Genomic DNA, 5,926 nt, shown 5'->3' on the forward strand with positions numbered 1-5,926 from the left:
TAAAATGGTCTGCTGCACCAGGAACTGCCTTTGCCTCGACTGCTGACGTACAAATGCTGTCCTTTCTGGATGAGCAGGACACAAGGAAAGGTGACTACTGAACTCTGCCAAGACAGGGTAAGATGGTCTTTCAAAATTCCTGCTTCTGAAAATGGTATGTCGGATATTCTAGGCCTGTGACCAAATTAGATGCCCCAATGATGCTGAGAAATTTTAGGTAACTGTCTAGGCTGCCAGCTGTCTCTGTCTATTCTCACAAGATTTTCAGAATTTGCTTACTTGCATTTTGCATTTTCTCAGATATATTTCTTCTCAGGTCTTTGGTGGGATTACAGACTAAATAGTTAGAATTACAGCCTTCTCATATCTTAGCTAGAACATACTAAGTACTAGATTCAGATACTTTAGGATAGGATAGCTTTGGAGTAATATCTGTAACATGCCATTTACCTATGTTATGGATATCTCTGGATTTTAGTATGCGTCTTTTGTTTGATGTTGTTCTTGGTGGTTGTAATTCTACTTTTGTTTAAGTTACTACTTTTCTCCTATCCTGGATAATACTTGATAATCATTCCTATTGTATGTAGTTTTATATTAGGTTAGAATTTTCTTATTTAGACAAAAGGAGGGAGATGTAGCGGGGTAATTGTTCTGTCTATGACTTGAAGCACTACCCCTAGAGATGCAGCAGGTAACTCCCCACCTGCCTTTGACCTTGAAGTACATGCCCTTAGGGTGTGGCCTCTAAGTGACCCTTAAGACCTAAGATTCACATAGGCATCACTCTCTCTTCCCTCCCTTGTGGGACTTGAATGTGGGATTGATCCAGGTGGCCAGACCAACATTCCAGAACCTGTGCTTTTTCCTTTAATAAATGTTTTGCCCTTTAAACAGACTCTGTGGATTTCTCGCTATAGGACTCTGTAGAATTGTTGTTGTTTTTTTTTTTCTATCATTTCTACAGTAAAAGTCTCTGGAATTGACTCCTGGGTTCATCAAATCCACCTCAGATTTTGGATATCAAATCTTCTCCAAAGATGCCCCAATTCCACAAGAAAATTATACCTGTGAATCACAGAAGATCTAAAGTGTCCCTTTAGAATAACATGCAAATATAAAGATGCTACATGAACACCACCAGAAGGTCTAACTATGCAGGTTAATATTTATCTTTCAGACTCTCATCACCTGCCTTTTAAGTAGACTTATCTGCTTTATTCTCAGGGCATATCTTTCTTCAATAACCACTCTTTGTCTACAAAGGCTGGCTATATCACAGGCTTCCTTTTCCTAGGCATCCAAATTTGGTTTATTTAGATTTTTATTCTCTAACTATGAAGGAAAAAAGTCTCTTTTACTTTCCCTGGAGCTATCAGCTTTTATTCATGATGACTACTACTCACCTTCCTATTCTACTTATTAACCAAGTTAAATAAACTATCAGTTGCCAGATCTCTTTACAATGGACTCATCTGAATTTGGAAGGATATTGATATCTATGCAAGTTTAAATGCTGACCATTGGAGATTGAGTCAATCTCAATATTTTGGCTTCTAATATACTCTTTATTCTAAAGCCAAAATAGTAGAGTGGGAAGATGATCAAATTGAGTCTAATGCTAGCAACAAATAGAACCCTCTGAATGAGTTAGGATGGGTATGTTCTAGAAGGTGTCATTTGCTTTCAACACAGTAAGGGATCTTGGTTAGGAACTCACGATGTCCCCTCTATACTTAGATGCTGTTTTTTTCCCTGTGGAACACAATCTATGAGTATTCAATGCACTAGATTTCCAATTATCAGCCTGTGGATGACTTAGACTCATGGGAGTGTAGAAGTTGAAAACTATACCATCTGCACGTGGGGGAAATAATCAAAATAATTTCACAAGGTGTTTCCATCACTTCCTTCAGAACTAAGTAAATCAGTGGGCCCAAATCAATCCTATAGTTACATGAAAATCTGGGAAAACCACACGCTAGCATTTTTATAAACATTGTTACTTTCCAACCCTTGGAGGCCTCCCCCTTTCTGTTCCTCACATTGCTCTCTAAGTACCTCTTTTGACAAATGCCTCATAGTAGTTTGACCTTAGATCAACTCCATGTGAGTGATTATTTCCCAGATTTCAGACCTTCAGATCTCAGCTCATGGGACCCTAGGATCCTGGCCTAGTTTCATTTATGTTGCTATGACAACAGCTTGACAGAAAGCAATAGAGGAAGGGTTTACTTAGCTCACAGTTCCAGGTTTCAGTCCATCACTTCATTAAAGTCAAGACAGCAACTTAAGTAGCTAGTTATATCACATCCACACTCAAGAGCAGAGAGAAGTTAACATACCCATGTTGCCTATTTGATTGTTTGCTCATAGCTTTATTAACATTCTCATACAGTTTAGTCCCTGCAGCCAGGAAATGGTGCTATACAAATTCAAGGTGAATCTTCTCACCTCAATTAAAAATCAAAATACTCCCTTCCACACATGTCAACAGGCCAACCTGATCTAGATAATTCATTAAAAGTCTCTTCCCAGATGATTCCAGGATGTAGTGTGTTGACATTTAAAACTAGCCATCTAGGAACTTCTCCATCTGAACTAATCAGAGAGAAATATCCTCTACTAAAATCTTTATTTGGATTTGGGGCCTATCACTGGCAATAGGCTTTTTAAATTTTTCTTGTGTAGATCCAAAGATCCCATGTATACCTATTGCTGCCTACTCACTGGTCGAGCCATTATGCCACAATAAATATCTTCCTTGATGCATGTGTTCTTCAGACTTTGAACTTTGCTTTGTGAGATATCATTTTCTTTTTCATTTCTTTCTCTCTGTTTTTTTCTTTTTTGTTGTTGTTGTTTTTTTCTGTCTTAGCATTTACTTCCACCCCACATTCTTGGGATTGTCTTCAACTAATCTGAACAGGAGATGACACTGATAGAAAACATGCTGGCTCTACCTCCAAGAACTATTAGAGCTGCCTGCGAAAAAATTCATGTCCGGGAACTATTAGGGTGGGCAGCCACCTGTAGCGACCTCTGAGGTGCTAGGCTGCAGACTAATTCTCTCACATAGGTGTTGGCAGGGTCTGCCCCACCTCCAAACACTTGCCATAGGCCTTCCCATGCTCTCCATGGAGCTTCATCATGATCATGCAGGTGGGACAACTGAAGCCTGCAGCTCCACCCCAGTCCATCTTAGAAGGAATACAGACACAGGGCAAGTTCTTGTCCTCCCACATAACTGGAAGATGACAGTATACCTCGATCAACAATGTGTCTCTTGCCAAAACCATTATCCCCTTCTTACCCTTGTTGACAAATTTCTGAATCTCTTTCACCCCATGCTAAATCTGCTTCTGCTTCACCACCTTCTTTGTGCACTTGTAGAGCTTACATTTCCAGTGGGACAGAGCCAGAAGCTGTGTAATGAGGTTCAGGCTGACCAGTAGCTCTTGGTATATGCACTCCTCACTGCAGACCTTCTCCTGTCCCCTAGACACCTTGGGAACAGCCTTTATTTGTAGGTCATCTTGGCAACTGAAATAACCCAGTCAGTGCATGGAGGAAATATGGAGCTGCTATCTCAGGGATCACTTCTGGGTCATGAAGCTGTGTATCCAGATAAATCTTTGCTGCGCACTGGTACCCAAATGACCAGTAAGAGGCTTAATATTAATTAAAATTATTTGGTATATGGCTTGGGCTTCTTGATAGCTAGCTCTTTCATCTTAAATTAACCCATTTCTATTAATTTATGTATTGTCATGTGGCCGTGCCATTACAGGTCTGCTGGCATGTTGCTCCTTGGGTAGCAAGCTGGTGTGTCTCCTTTGACTCTACCCTTCTTCATCTCCATCTTCAGTTTAAATGGACCACCTAACTTTATTTTGATTCACCATTGGCCAAACAGCTTTATCACCCAATGGGAGCAATACATACTCACAGCATACAAAATGACATCCCACAGCACTTCCCATTTTCTATCTAATCAAAAAGCAAAATAAAATTATATAGTACAAAACAGTTACCAAGTAAGAATTAGTTATAATGTCTAGTCTATTTGTATTTAGCAAAATTAAAGAAAATATTTTATCATCTATCCTACTTTTATGAGTCTAAAGTTTCATATGTAATTTATCTTTTATAATAACCAAAGAAAACTATAATTATAACTATCTAGTCTTCAACTCCATCAAAGACCCCATAAGAATACAATCTTATGAGTAAACAGGAAGTACATTGCAAGCAACTTCCAAAATTCTAGAAATGACAGGGACATCTGGCTGCCTGGATAGTCACCCAAATTTCCTCTGTAACGTTGAGGCTCCTATCTTTAGCCTATAGGCCCAGAGTCTCTGACATACTTTTCAGTGAAGCAGGAAATTTGAAGGACTGTTTCCCCTATTGGTAAAGTTCATCAGTCACTTTTCTGTGTCCTGCAGAATGTTTGGAACTGTCTTCTGTGAAGCAGGAACATGAAGAACCATCTCATCTTGGTTTAGCAAAGTTCAGTGGTCACCTTCCTAAGGGGTCCTGCATGTTCAGTTTATACAACTGTCAAGCAATCCAGGCAAGAACAGTTTCTTGTCCAAATAGATGGCTTTTTTAATATTGTAAGAAAACTCCATAATGAGTTTCTTCTATACCCATCATCCTCTTTGAAATAATTAGTGCTGCCAGGAGCAGATGTATCTCACTGTCCAGAAAAGTCTAAGTTTAGAATCTTTTTAAAACTTTTATGGTTCTATGTGGATCAATGCCCAACAATGGACACCAAATATAACCAGAAGTTTTCCTGTGTCCTGCAGCCACTGGGTCCCAAATAAGCACACAGAGGCTTACACCAATTACAGACTGGTTGGTCTATGGCTCAGGCTTATTGCTAGCTCGCTATTACATCTTAAATTAACTCATCTCTATTAATCTATATATTGCCACATGTCCATGGTGACATCTTGCTCCTTGGGCAGGTGAATGGTATCTGCCCTAACCCTACCCTCCTTCTCCCTCTATCTTCCTTGGATTTCCCACCTGGCTATAACCTGTCTTGCCATAGGCCAGATCAGCTTCTAAATGAGTGAGCATTTTCTAACTTAGGTTCCTTTCTAAAATACTGTCTCATAAAATGGTACTTTAAATGTGGTTAACCCTCCATTTCCCCAAGTCATTCTTTAGAGTCATCTGTAATGGATTCTCCCATCTTTAAACATTTCCCCATGCTTACTAGCTATACTATATTTAAACTCCAATTAAACAGTCAAACTTCCGACAGTCCTACAGTCTGCTTGAACCTCCAAAATCCAGACCGATAAAGCTCAACATCAGCCCGGACTTATTTGCCAACATGGTCCTTCAAACCTGGAAATCGCTAGACCTTCTTATCACCAAGTTAGGTATCACACATGCTTTTAGTAATGAGACTAGTTATTTCTGGGTAAACAATATGAATTTGGTACAAAAAAACCTAAAAATTAAAAGTAACATAAAATTTTATACTACAGGGATAAAATCTCATGACTGGGTCAGTGGTCCTTTCTATCACGTATCATAATTTTCCTAATATAGTTAATTTTAACTTGTAACTTTGGTTCTTATTCATTTAATATTCCAGTTTGCTTTGTTTCTTCCTGTTTGGAATCCTTCAGATTCCAGATGCTCATGCAGCCTAACTTCTAACATGGGCCATTAGATAGACTTCTGAGCAGTGACTTGACTACTATCAATATTTAACAGTCCTCTTTAGCCATAGCAGCTAAAAGGTCTGGGTCCTATTTCCCTACTAGCAGTTACCTTCTCTAAGGGGCATTGGTACATGGGAGAAAGAATGTGGGCACTTAAGTGCAAGACCCAGTTAAACTGACCATCTGTAAAATAAAAAAATCTGAGGATGTCAGTTGTAGATGCCCCATGAATCTGCTTG

At 39.2% G+C, this 5,926-nt stretch overlaps 1 pseudogene; it reads right to left on the reverse strand.

Annotated features, from left to right (window-relative positions):
• Window positions 1-3,071: 3,071 nt before the first annotated feature.
• On the reverse strand, window positions 3,072-5,352 carry LOC118577412 (annotated as a pseudogene).
• Window positions 5,353-5,926: the final 574 nt, after the last annotated feature.

The sequence above is a fragment of the Onychomys torridus genome, chromosome 2 (genome assembly GCF_903995425.1).
Source record: "Onychomys torridus chromosome 2, mOncTor1.1, whole genome shotgun sequence".
Taxonomy (NCBI): Eukaryota; Metazoa; Chordata; class Mammalia; order Rodentia; family Cricetidae; genus Onychomys; species Onychomys torridus.